Source organism: Fukomys damarensis, unplaced genomic scaffold (assembly GCF_012274545.1).
Source record: "Fukomys damarensis isolate Sample0158 unplaced genomic scaffold, DMR_v1.0_HiC HiC_scaffold_29, whole genome shotgun sequence".
Taxonomy (NCBI): Eukaryota; Metazoa; Chordata; class Mammalia; order Rodentia; family Bathyergidae; genus Fukomys; species Fukomys damarensis.
In genome coordinates this window covers 428,158-441,255 of record NW_022900941.1, presented here as the reverse complement: position 1 = coordinate 441,255, position 13,098 = coordinate 428,158, and the positions used below count along the sequence as shown (strand labels likewise).

Below are 13,098 nucleotides of genomic sequence, written 5' to 3'. Positions count from 1 at the left end.
GTTTTTTGAGACAGGGTCTCACTATGTAGTTGAGACTGAACTGGAACTCGCTATGTAGCCCAGGTTGGTCTCGAACTCACAGCTATCCTCCTGCTTTAGCCTCCCGAGTGCTAGGATTACAGGCGTGCCCCACGACGCCGAGCTTTTTCTTTCTTTCTTTTTTTTTTGGTACCGGGGATCAAACTCGGGTCCTTGTGCTTGCGAGGCAGGGCACCAAACCACTGAGCTAAATCCCGGGCCCTTAGAAAGTACTTTTAATTGAACAAAAATTAAAACACACACACACACACACACACACAACACCCTATATTTGCAAGGTGCTTGGAGCACTTTTATAGCAGTGTTTACAGGAAGGTGTGTAGCTTTCATGCTTGTATTACAATAGCAGAAATATCTCACATCAGCTGTCTACACTCAGACCTTAGAAAACTAGAAAGGACAGAAAATAAACCCAAAGAAAGTGGAATGTAAAAATTACGATAAAAGAAAAAAATCAGTGAAAACAAAAACAAAAATCAATGACATCAGAGTTGATTCTTTGCAAAGCTAATAAAACTGATAAATCTCTATTCAAACTAGCTTAAAACAAGAGCAAAGACAAATTACCAACAATAATACTGACTCTACATACTTTTAAAAAATTGGAGTTTTCTTTGGAGACAGGGTTCACTATGTAGTGCAGGCTGACCTTGAACTCACTACATAACTGAGGCTGGCTTTGAACTAGGGCTGATTCTCCTGCCTCAGCCTCCTGACTGCTGCGATTGCAGGCATGTGACAGCGTGCCCAGCTTAGACTCTACATACTTTAAAAGCAAAAGAGAATACTCTGAATGTCCTATGCCCACAATTGTACAACTTACCAATGAAATGGATTGATTCCTTGAAACACTCAATTATCGATGAATGGGCCATAACCCGAGCAATTCCATGCACAGTGAAGTAACCAAATTCACAGTCAAAAGCCTTCTAACAACATCTGGACCCTGCAGGCCCAGGCAGCTTCACTCTTGAATCTTGCTAAAAATACCAGCCAAATCTTTACAAACTCTTCCAGAAAACTAGAGGGAGAACAGTGCTGACAGCTCTGAATTTTATCTGTGCCCTGTGCTGCCCTGGAAGCAGAGAAACCCCCTGCTGACCATGAGGGATCACATGCCCTCTTGTCTTCTGAGAAAGACTGTCTTCAATGATTGCCCCCTTTTTAAAATATAAAACTCCAATTCTTCTCCCTCTAGGAGTCATTCCTCATTAATGAACATGCTCCCTTCATGACACCCTGAATACAGTCCTCTCCTTAACTGGCCAGTTCAGTGCAAGGCAGTGGTGAGACCCACACCGGAACAGGCCTTGGGAACACCTTTGCTGCCCCACGGAAAGGCCTTCTGTGCCTGCCTGGGGTCTAGCAGCAAAGCTGTGCTCTGTGCCTGACCCTCGCACAGGCAGAGCTGGAGAACACACTGAGTTCTTTTGTGTTCACGCTTAATCTGCAATATCCATGAACAGATAAATGGCTGACAGACAGACCTTCTGTCGAGAGAAGGTGACAGGAGAACTCTTTCTCTTTGTCTATCTTAGACTCAAATCAATAATTTCATCCCATCTGGAATTGGATATGTGGACTGGTGAATTGTATATTTCTGTTTATGCTTGACAATGCCCAAAACTTTTTTTTTATCTCATTGAGTTTATTGGTACTTTTTAGGTACGCAGTACAGCTAGTTATATTCGTCATTGGGATCTTGTACCTTTACATGACAGGTCTTGGTGACCATGTCTGAAACTTTATAACAAAACACAACCTTTCTTCCTGTATGACTATGTGTTTATACCTCTGTATCTTGGAAAGGTCTGTGTGTAATAATTTCCTAACTCCAGACAGTATACCAAATCTGATATAAAATCTCTTAAATGAGCTCTGCTCTAATTGCTTTAGAGATCCATAAGCACTTGAATCGAGTATTTCTAAAATTACCAAAAGCTAGGGAAATTGAACCTCAAATATGTTTTTAATTTGAAAAATTACAGGTATTATAGAAATTTACTGGAAAATTTTAAGTAACTAGGTTCATAATAATTTAGGTAAATCTTTGACAAATAAGATTAGTTTTATTATTTAATAAAAATAGCTATGACTTTTCTAATTTGTTATAAATAATATACAACATGTGATGAAAAACAGTGAATGTTTAAATTTTTAAAGTTTATTATAGTAGAAAACACACTGTCTTCTCAAATACACCCCTCTTTTGTGTCTTTACAAGGTATGATAAAAAATACGGTGAGTGCTGCTGCCGAGGCCATCCATGAAAAGGCAGGCACGTAAAACATTACATTGTGTCCTCGTTCATCTTGTTCACTGGATCTGGCTCTGGGCAACCTCCCTCTCTTCTCTGAAGTCAAAATGGCCCAGAAATGTGAACATTTTGAATCGATTCAGGACACTGAGGCAGCCACATAGCATAACTAAAGAACCTCACAAAAGAGGACTTTCAGAGACGCTTCAGAAAGTGACAAGAACGACAGAGTAAGTGTGTTTGAAGCCGGGAAGTATTATGAGGGAGATTAATGGCCATGTGTCTTTTACTGTACAGAAGTTTTTAAAAATATTAACTGTATTTTTTCATCATATCTCTTATGTATACATTTTTATTCTATTTGAGTTAAATTTATGCATATTTTCTGATTGAATGAGCCAGTTACTTCTACTAAATGTTTAAGAGTGTAGAAGCATATATTTGCATTTAATCAAACTGAATTACTATTCTGACAGTTTTCGTGGTAAATTAGAACAGTAACTTGGAAGATGAATTCCAAGAATTTTGGGGTCACTTAAACTTCTGGTGCTAATTAACAGGTACCAAATAGATACAGAAATCATTTCAAAGGTAAAATGCGAACCACTGATTACTAAACATAACCGATTATAAATTCATTTCACTTCTGTGTCCTACAGAGAGGCTACATGTTCAGTTTGATAATGAATATGTTTACTTTTTCCACTTTGAGAAGTTTTACTATAAAAGGTGCATAATGTAAGAGAAAGCTGTAGAAGGTCCATCAAAAATGAATTCTATTTGTCACACTCAGAGCTGTTAAGGGCCTGTAGAGGTTTTAAATAATATTTTAAAAAGAATTTTACGATCAAATTTTATAGTGGTACAAAATTAAGAACCTGTTTTTCTCCCTGTTGACATGGAAAAAATGTCTTGGATTATTGTTCTTCTCTTAATAAGAAGTTGCAAAAACTGCTTCCTGTGTAATCTTCCTAGATGACAGAGATCATCAGGAACATTTTTGGGCTTTATGTTGTCTTCGTCATGTTCTTGATTTACTTTTTTTCTCTTACTTAGAAAGAATCAAGGTTCTTTATTACCACATTCATTTAAAATTATTTTACCGTCACTCTGGTTAAACAGGTAGCCAGGTACTGTTATTGTTAACTCACGATCCTACATAAATCAGTGTTCAAATCTCCTGCCAACTACAGATATTTTGCTTTTCCGAAATCAAATATTAGATGACTAACTTTTGCACTTAAAACAGCCTGAGATTTCCCAGAAGGCCCCTGAAAAATGGAAAATAAAAAAAAGCTCTTTTGCCAAGACAAGTGCTAGAAACATCAAGGCTTGCTTGATGCGTTACTCTGATGAATTGTATGAGAAGAAGGATCAAGTCAGAGGACGATGAACCTTCTCTGTGTGGGTAGGATGCTAATGAAACGTTTTAGAAGTTGTCCCCTACATGGGAAGTTACCACAGAAACGCCCACAGCCTCGATGTGCTCCGTACATTCCCACTTACTAGGGTTTCAGTGCTGTTTGCCTGGTACCACACAGCTGGGTAATGTTGTCAGTCACACCATAATGTCATTTAAAAAATTTTTGAATGGGTTGTGGGCTTATTTCTTTAATTTGAATTTTGTTTCCTATAGGAAACAAGTGATTTTCAACTGAGAGCTCATATCACTTACAAAATGTTTTAAATGTAGAGATGTCCAGCCCTTATTCCAGACTTACTGAACATCTTTATATTTTTTATAGAATCTTGGTATATTCTAACCATATGCTTGGTGCATTAGTTATACATTTTTGTCAGGGCTATGTTATATCTGAAGGTTTTTCTCTTTAAAGATTATGATCATACTTTGTTATAAATTAGATGAAATGCTAAATATCTTCTTTGAAAACAGGATTCATAATTGTGTTTATGTTGTATAGATGCTTTTGATCATTTTATCTTGTTTTGCACATGGCAGAAACAAACTTCCTTGTCAGTTGCGCTGTGCTTGTTATGGGATATAATAAGATTTTTCACTTTTATAAATTCTTAGCAATAGGTTAATTATACCCACTTTTACAGGTAGTTTACGAAGAGTTTTTTGTTTTATTATGAGGCGTTAGGTGGAGGTCTTAGAGCCCCGTTAAAGGACCATGCCCAGCACTGAAGGGCTGGTGCTTTTAATGTAATGTAAATGACTTCTGAAACCACAGCAGAGGACTGAGTCCAGACTTCCAGAACTCCAGGGTTTAAGAGGCTACAGACTCAAGGTGGAACAAAGTAAGAATTATGCAAACCAAGTGGGGTTGGGAAGGGTGATTGTATCTTTTATTTGGGACACTGTTGATACTTTAACATGCTATTTTTTTGATATATAAAGAACACTTTTTCTTTCTTGTATTTCTTTTTAATTATCTTTAACATATAAGCAACTATTTAGTAGGCGATAATTTTATAAACTGAAAATGTTTGAAAATGGTATACATTTCTCCCTGTTTGACCTCTCCAGAATTGGGAAATTTACTAAATTTTTAAAATGGCAATATAATTGCCTTATAAATCAGACAACTCCATATGGCTAAGATTTGCAATCTCCCAAAGGTGACTTACAGACTCAACACAATCCATACCAAAACTGAAGATGATATTTTGTAGATATTGACAAACCAAATGCAAAATAGATATGTAAAGGTAAGAAAACAGAATAACTGAAACAACATTGAGAAAGAGGAAGAAGTTCAGTGTGGTGATGCATACCTCTAATCCTAACACTCTGAGGCAGAAGGATCACAAATTTGAGAGCATCCTGGCTAACTCAGCCACTTAGTAAGACCCTGTCTCAACATAAAAAAACATTTTTTAAAGGGCTGCAAATGTAGCTCAGGGTGGAGGCTCAGGATTCAATCACCAATAAAGTAAAAAAAAGAAGAATGAGGGGACCTAAAAGACTTATATACCTCATTTAAAGTTATAGGATGGAGAACCTGCTGGAAAATAAAATAGGTACTCTTGGAGACACAGGCATAGGCAAGGGCTTTTTAGCAGAACCCCAAGAGCATAAGAGATAATCCTGAGAATCAACAAATAGGGTCACATCAAGTTAAAAAGATTCTTACACAGCAAAGAAAACCATCAAAAGAGTGAAGAGACAACTAACATAATGGGAAATTATTTTTGCTAGCTCTTCCCCAGATAGAGGACTAACATCTAGAATATATAAAGAACAACAACACAAAAAAATTAGGCTGCCCCAACATAAAAGACCAAATCAAGAAATGGGCACCTGAAATGAACAGGCACTTCTCAGAAGTACAAATGGCCAACAAAAAGATGTTCAACACAGCTAGCCATCAGAGAAATGCAAACACTGAGATACCATCTTACCTTAGAACGAATGACTGCCACAAAAAAATCTACTAACAGTAAATGCAGTGATGGGTTAGCTTCGGCAGCACACACACAAATGCAGTGCATGTGGGGAAGAAGGAACTCCACTACACTGCCGTGCAGAACGTAAACTAGTACAACCACTATGGATATCAGTGTGGGGATTCTTAAAAAAATTAAAAATAGAAATTCTATTAGACCCAGCTATCCCCCCACTAGGTAGAATTAAAATCATCACATTACTAGGACACATGCATACCCATGCTTAGTAACAGCACTATTTCTAATAACTAGAACAGGAGTATATGTCCATCAACATATGAATGAATAAGGAAAATGGGGTATTTATACACAATGGACACCACTCTGACATAAAAAAAATAAAACCTGAGGCATTCGTAGGTAAATGGATGTAACCAGAGAACATGTTAAGTGAAATGAGTCAAATGTGTAAACTTAAATATCACACAGTTTCTCTATAAGAAAAAAAAATATGATATATATATATATATATATATCAGGGAGTACAAATAATTACCCAAACTTTCTATTCTGTCATCTCAAAAATATTTTAGTATATATGCTACTTTGTTATACTACTAGTTTCTGTTAGTTCATTGAAAAAGTTTTATGTTACTATATGTTTGTTTCTTTGTATGAAAGAATTTTTTTGTCTATGTCTTGCACTCTAAGTAACTGCACTAAAGATGATACACAGTATATTAACTTATTTGCCACTAATATTAGCATCAGGCCATTCATTACAAAACACTATATACTTTCCACTGTGGGTGGGTTACATATCAACATTTCTGCAGATAAGACAGAGAATAAAATCTCCACTCCATGTTGATCAGAAATAGTTTTTCTAATTTTAAATATCAGCCAGACAGAAAAAGGCTGGACTGTAAGGCCTGGGTGTGCAGTCTTGGTAGAATCTGTTGATTATGTGCATTTCACTGCTGCTTGGCTGGAGGTGGGGACACCTTCATTGCCTTTCATTTCCCTGTGCTATCAGCCAGTTCTCAGAGGGTGGCTCTGGGATGTACTGCTGGGCTGGCATATGGCTGTCTATGCACATGCTTATGGTTATTCTTTCATTATTTCATTATGAAATTTTGCATCTTTTCATAAAATAAAAAAGTTATGGGATGGACTTGAACAGAGTCCAGAAATATACTTATATAAATAGAGGGATTCTGACAAAGTTAAAATGGCAATTGTTGGAGAAAGGATGACTTTTTAACAAATCATACTGCACAACTATAAATGCATATGCAAAAAAATGAACTATAACCTTTATCTTAAACCTTACAAACAAGTGAAAATATAACATATGGCAGTAAAAGATATGAAGAACTCTCAAAACACAAGCAGAAAATAAACCAATAAACACTGCAGAAAATTTGGATACTTCAAAAAAGATATACATATAGCAAATAAGCCTGAAAAGATGCTTGGTCTCAGTAGTCATTAATTAAAATCTGATAGCTACTACCCACATGATATTATACATCTGACAGATGGTTTAAAAATAAGTGATGGGAATACAGATCAATAGAACTATCATACTCTGCTGGTGGGAATGTAAAATGGTACAGCTACTGTGAGAAAGGGTTTAGCACATTTTTATAAAGTTAAACACATAGTAATCATTTGACCCAGCAGTGCACTCCTAGATATTCACCCAGAAGAAATGAAAACATACGCTCATGAAAACCCTCCTGCAGATATTCACAACAGCTTTATTTGCAACATTCAAAAATTAGAACAATTCAAATTTGTTTGAGTAAACATACTATAATACAATGAAATACCACCCAGCAATTGAAAGGGAAAGAAAAACTATTAATATTCGTACAACACGGATGAAACTCAAATGCACTGCACTAGGAGAGAGAAGTGAGCTTGAGAGGTAACACGCGGCAGGATTCCATTCCCATGACATTTTGGAATAAGTATATCCACAGGGATGGAACATGGCTGAGCCAGGAACTGGAGGTAGAGGAAGGTGTTAATCACAAAGTAATCTCTTCTGACTGTGGTTGTGGTTATACGACTGCATGTATCTGTCAAGACTCTTAAACTATGCGCCAAAAATATATGTGCCTTACTGTATATAACTTTAAAAATAAATCAAAATAGGCCAGAGCTTTGGCTCAGGGCTTCTGCTGCCTGCCTGGCAAGGGCAAGGGCCCAAGTTCAATAACCGGTATATTAAAAAAATCAATGTAATCCAAGATGCACAAAACAGCAAGCAGTAATGTCCACATCAACTGCTTAAAACATTTCCAGGACCACAAGCATCATGGTTAGTCTGCGTTTTTTTTTTTTTTTCTTTTCTGCTACCGGGGATCAAACTCAGGTCCTCATGCTTGCGAGGCAGGTGGTGGAACCATTGAGCTAAATCCCCGGTCCAGTCTGCATTTCTTCACACAGAGCCCCAGCCTTGTCTTCTTGTCTGAAGCCTCACCTGTCCTCGTACCCGACATTCCACACCATTGCAACTGCTGCACACGGAAAGCACTGCAGTACCTCGCACAGGTGCTAATGACACTGGCCCCTTCCTTCACGCCTCTTCCACATCTGTTTTTGTTGGTACTCTCCTGAAGTGCTTTCTATTCCTTACCACAGCCAGTGTGCATGTGTTAAGCCTCAGTCAGTGCCTCCCTTTGCTGAGGGGTCTCTCTGGACCACAACTTTTTGCCTGGCCCCCTATAATAGCAACCTCTTCTAAGCTGCCTCATCTGAGCAGCAAAATCTTGGAATGTATCTTCAAACTCTACATGTGCCTCAGAAGGAACTGGCCCCTGACCAACTCCTGGAGGATACCTTGGAATGTCTTGCCTGATAAGAGTGTTTCTGTACATCTTGGGGCCTTAGGCCATGCCAGGGCAGGTGTCAACAATACGGTTTATGGTGGAGCTGTATCAGCACGGGCCCGCTGAGCTGGAGACTGAGGAACCGAGGTCAATCTCACGCACACCGCATGCTCAAATGGCCTGACCCCTGACAGGGACCCTGGAGACCCAGGCTGGGGGCTTCTCTGGACAGTGATTCTATCACAAGGCATTGCTGGGTGATTTAGATGTAATCTGTGTGCAGTTAGGGAGGGATGGCTGCAAGCTCGGGCCTGGTGTCTCCTTCCCCTGTATGACGTTTCCCTGCTGACTTTAACCTGTGTCCTCTCGCTGGAAGGAGCTGTGAGTGTAACAGCACTTAGAGTGCCGAATCCTTCGGCCAAGTGGTCAGCGGAGGTGGCCTGGGTACCCTGACATATGGTCCTTCTGGTCCACTTCCATCAGAGCACCACAGCTTGCCCGAGCTGTGTCTCACTGTACTATGATTTGGGGGGGCGGTACCAGAGATCGAACTCGGGTCCTTGAGTTTGCGAGTCAGGCAGCAGAACCACTGTACTGCGCTTTCTTTAAGGACCACCAAAGTGCCTGGGTACTATGCCAGGAACCAGCATTAAATAAATGTTTGATCAAAGCAGAGGCCTAACATGCTCAGATGCCTGATGCCCCCCGGGTCATACATGTGCTGCAAGGCCTGCAGAGAAGTGTGGAAGCGGCATTCGTTCTCAAATGGCATTATTCAAAAGCACAGGCTGTGCAAACTGTCAACTGCTCAAGCCCACGCTGAGAAGCTCCCCGATGGCACTACATGTAAAAGCCTTAGTCATCTGGGCGTGGTGGGGCACGCCTGTCATCCCAGCACTCGGGAGGCTGAGGCAGGAGGATCACTGGGAGTTCGAGACCAGCCTGGGCTACATAGTGAGTTCCAGGTCAGTCTCAACTACATAGTGAGACCCTGTCTCAAAAACCAAAACAAACAAACATAAACAGATAAATAAAATAAAGCCTTAGTCAAATAACAGCAGAGTGATCCCCGAGGGCTCCAGGGCTACGGTTCTGGGGGAGATGAGAGTAGCAAGGCAGAGGGCCATAGAGGTTCCACTCTGCCAACTACATTTCATTGTCAGATTATACTTTCCAGATAAGTCTTCTCAGCAACAGGATGAAACCTATTTCAGTTGAAAATGACAAAACTGGGCACATAAACTTCAAGAAATCTCTTGGCAATAAGAGGAGCCTTTAGTCGAGACTTCCATGCTTAGCGCTCTGCCTTGAGAATTAGCAACAATCCTAGAGCCAAGGACTAGCCTTTGGGTTCTTGCTGGAAACTCCAAACAAGTTAGCAACAGGCTCACCACAAAAATCACACAACGGTAATTAAGCTTTGCTAAGATCCCTCACCGGTAATTCTTAGTCTCTCTTAAGAGATAAGCAGACTTCAATTAACCACACACACACGCTTTGTCACAGAGCCCTAGGACCAGACGGCAGACCTCATGGCACATTCGCACATGTAGCAGGGCATGCCCAGCACCAATCAGTACCCCAACTAGATCATGGGATTCAGTTTATTGGAAAATATGTCAGACCTTTTAATTTCTTTGTTTTGCAAACAGGGAAGCTGGTACTTCCCCATTTGTGGCTGCTGAGTAACAGCAATAATGAGCACTTGAGTGGCCAGAAAGTCATACCAATGTGTCAAAAGAACCAGCACATGGCCTCTCCTTGCTGGCCGGGTACAGCCTCCCCTCACACCCAGCATCGGGCCCCCGCCAAGTCACGCCAATCAGGGCTGAAGCGATGTCCAGACGGGGCCTGCCTGGGTACCCTTGGGTAAATCACCACCTGTCTCGGAGCCTGTTTTCCTATCTCGATTAGCAGGGAGTCTTGTGCCTGGAACGTAGAAAATGCTCAAAAGGCGTAATTCCCCGCTTTCCTCTTCCCATCCCATCGAGCTCCCCTCACCAGCAGTCTTTTCTAACTAGACGTTATCTGAACCATAACTCCAAACAGGACCAGTGGAGTGTTTATTCCCTCCTCCATTCCTCCCAGGGCTGGCAAATACCTAGTAGCACTGCAGAAAAAAAGGAGTCAATTCATGGATTCTAAGGCTGGCTGAGGGCATCGGGGTTAGTTCTGTCCAGGAGTCTAGTACAGAAAGCCATCTTCCCAGACTCATGAGGCTCTGCACCACACCAGGCACTATCTTTTTACACAAGCAGTCCCGTCACCTCCCATGAAGACCCCACCATCAAGGAAGGAAGTAGGGGGTGGAGGGATGGGAATGAGGCACAATGGATTAAAGATGCCTTCCCCAGGGCCTCTGTGGTTGGCTCTGCCCAGACTCCCTGAGCGTGATGTGCTGTACATATACCTAGCAGTACACCGAACCCATCCTCAGTGGCCCAGTGTCCTGGGGCACACTTATCTTTGAAACTCACCTCGGCTGCTTCAGTGCCCCTAGGCTGGACCACGATGCTCCTAGATCTTTGGGTTGAATAGAAACCAGAATGTGCCACTGCCATCTATCTCCCTAGCGCACATCCCCCAGGACAGAATGAAACAAGGAGAGCTCGTGGCAGAGGACAGACACCTACCTGAGACCCTTTAGCAGGGTCAGAGCTGCTGAGATGGGAACAAGTATGCCTTCCTTTGGGCAAAGAGAGGAGCAGGTCCTTTGCTAGGTGGGTTCAAGTTCCACTTAGGGTATTATGTAGCTTGGTTTTCTCAACATGGGCTCTATTTAAGCACTCAAGAGAAAAAGGAGTTTCTATAGAAGTTTTCAAAAAATGGAAGGGAATCAGAGCTTCAGAAACAAAAAATTTTTAGTTGGAGGAGCCATGATGCGGCTTGTGTCTAGAAGTACCCCCAAAGCCTCACACGGTCACAGGTGGTTTTTCAGAGGTGGCTGGATCAAGAATGTGTGGTGCTGGGATCAAGGGCGTGTGATTAGTGAATTAGTCCACTGATTGTCTGGCATGGTTCTGGGTAGGCCAAGGGGTGCCCTACCCTGGGTGTGAGTGCTAGCAGGTAACCTGGATAAAAATACAAGAGACAGAGAAAGGGCTAGTTTGGTCACTCGTCCCTTGTTATCCTCTTGCTGCTTGGCGCCTGCCCTGCCCTGCCATGAACTGTTTCTCCTCCACCATGCTACCTGGCCATAGAGCCAGCCCACCATGAACTGAAACCCCTACAGGCCATGAGCCAAAATAAACCTTTCCTCCTTTAGCTTTGGTTGTTGGGTATTTTGTCTCAAGGAAAGTAACTAAGACAAGTCACCAAAGAATTACTGAGCCTTTCTGAATTTCTGGAGTCTGTCTGGGGAGAGATCACATGGGAGACATGGAGTGCTCAGTGCAGAGGTCTGCAGCCCTTTACGGCCTTTCCTAAACCACCTGACTCAGAGCAAACTAAATCCTGGCTCTGTCCTTCAAGGTATTCTCACAACCCATCCCACCCTACCCTCGCCCAAGGCCTTCACGCTGAGTTACAACTCTAGCTCTTTTTTATTTTTAGACAAGAATAAATAAGTAGCTAAACTTTCAAGGCTGGAACTTCCTGCCTTAGCCTCCCAGAGTGCTGGGATTTAGGCCTGCAGCACAGAGTGACTTTTATTCTAAGGCTCCCCGACATGGCCAGTGCTCCACCTGAGAAGTGGGGACCTGCTGTCTGTGTGGTCCTCCGCTCCACTCTGGCTTTGATGCTCTGACCTGGCACATGAAGTTTAACCTCAGGCCACGTCCCCAGCCCCAAGCAGAAGCATAATGATTGTGTTACTTCCCTCGTTTCCGGGCAGCAGCGGGTTTCCTTCACAGCACTCTCTGCCACGGCCTCGAATGCTTATGAAGTGCTTGCAAGCAGGGAAATATAAAAGAGCCAGTTCAGCAGGTAACCAAGGGTAGGTGATCATCATTCACGAAACCACGCTGGGTTTCCTCACCCGACATCCATCTTCCTCCCCACCAGTATGCAGAATCTGCCCTCAGACAGGAAGTACCAGGGCCACATAAGCCCAGGTGACACCGGAACACTCTTGTTCCGGAGAGCCTAGGATGAATCCTCGGGTTCAGCACCTCCAACCCGGGGCCAGGACCATGCGCACTCCCCGTGGGTGCACAGCCCTGCCGCCTAAGCCTCGGATTCGCCACTCCCACCTCCCACTTTCAGGGGCCGAGGAGCTGCAGTTCAGAGGCTGAACCTGTGTTTGGCCAAGAACTGTTTGGGGAATGGAAACAGGCACCCAGGAACTAAACTCCAGCTCACCTTAAGCACAGACGACAGGTCTACTGCCCGGCCAACAGGGCCCCAACTGTTAACAGGTGGCCCCTTTGCTAGAAGTGGGTCAAAGAAAGGACAGGCAGGGGAATCGTAATGTAGCCGAGAAAAAGAAAACGGATCAGAACAGCGATGCACTAGGAAGGAAGCGATCAGGAGATGGCAAGGAAAAAATGGAAAAGGCGAAGGAGGGAAACGAAAGGCTGGAAAGCACGGGGAGCGGGCGCAGCGCCCTTACCAGCAGAGGCCGAACGCAGGCTCTCCAGGCTCCAGGCGCGGGACAGGGCGCCCCGCATGCCT

At 42.4% G+C, this 13,098-nt stretch overlaps 1 protein-coding gene across 3 annotated transcripts in view; it reads right to left on the bottom strand.

Moving 5' to 3' along the window:
* The window catches only part of Arhgef4 (Rho guanine nucleotide exchange factor 4), a 124,647-nt gene that overhangs the window by 59,588 nt on the left and 51,961 nt on the right, over positions 1-13,098 (bottom strand). The window contains exon 1 of one of the 3 annotated variants that reach the window (XM_033757219.1): positions 13,037-13,092. The exons of the other annotated variants lie outside the window; for them this stretch is intronic. The gene's annotated coding sequence lies outside the window, so the exon portion shown is untranslated. Of the gene's footprint in view, positions 1-13,036; positions 13,093-13,098 lie in introns of those variants that run through there. 3 annotated transcript variants of the gene reach the window in all.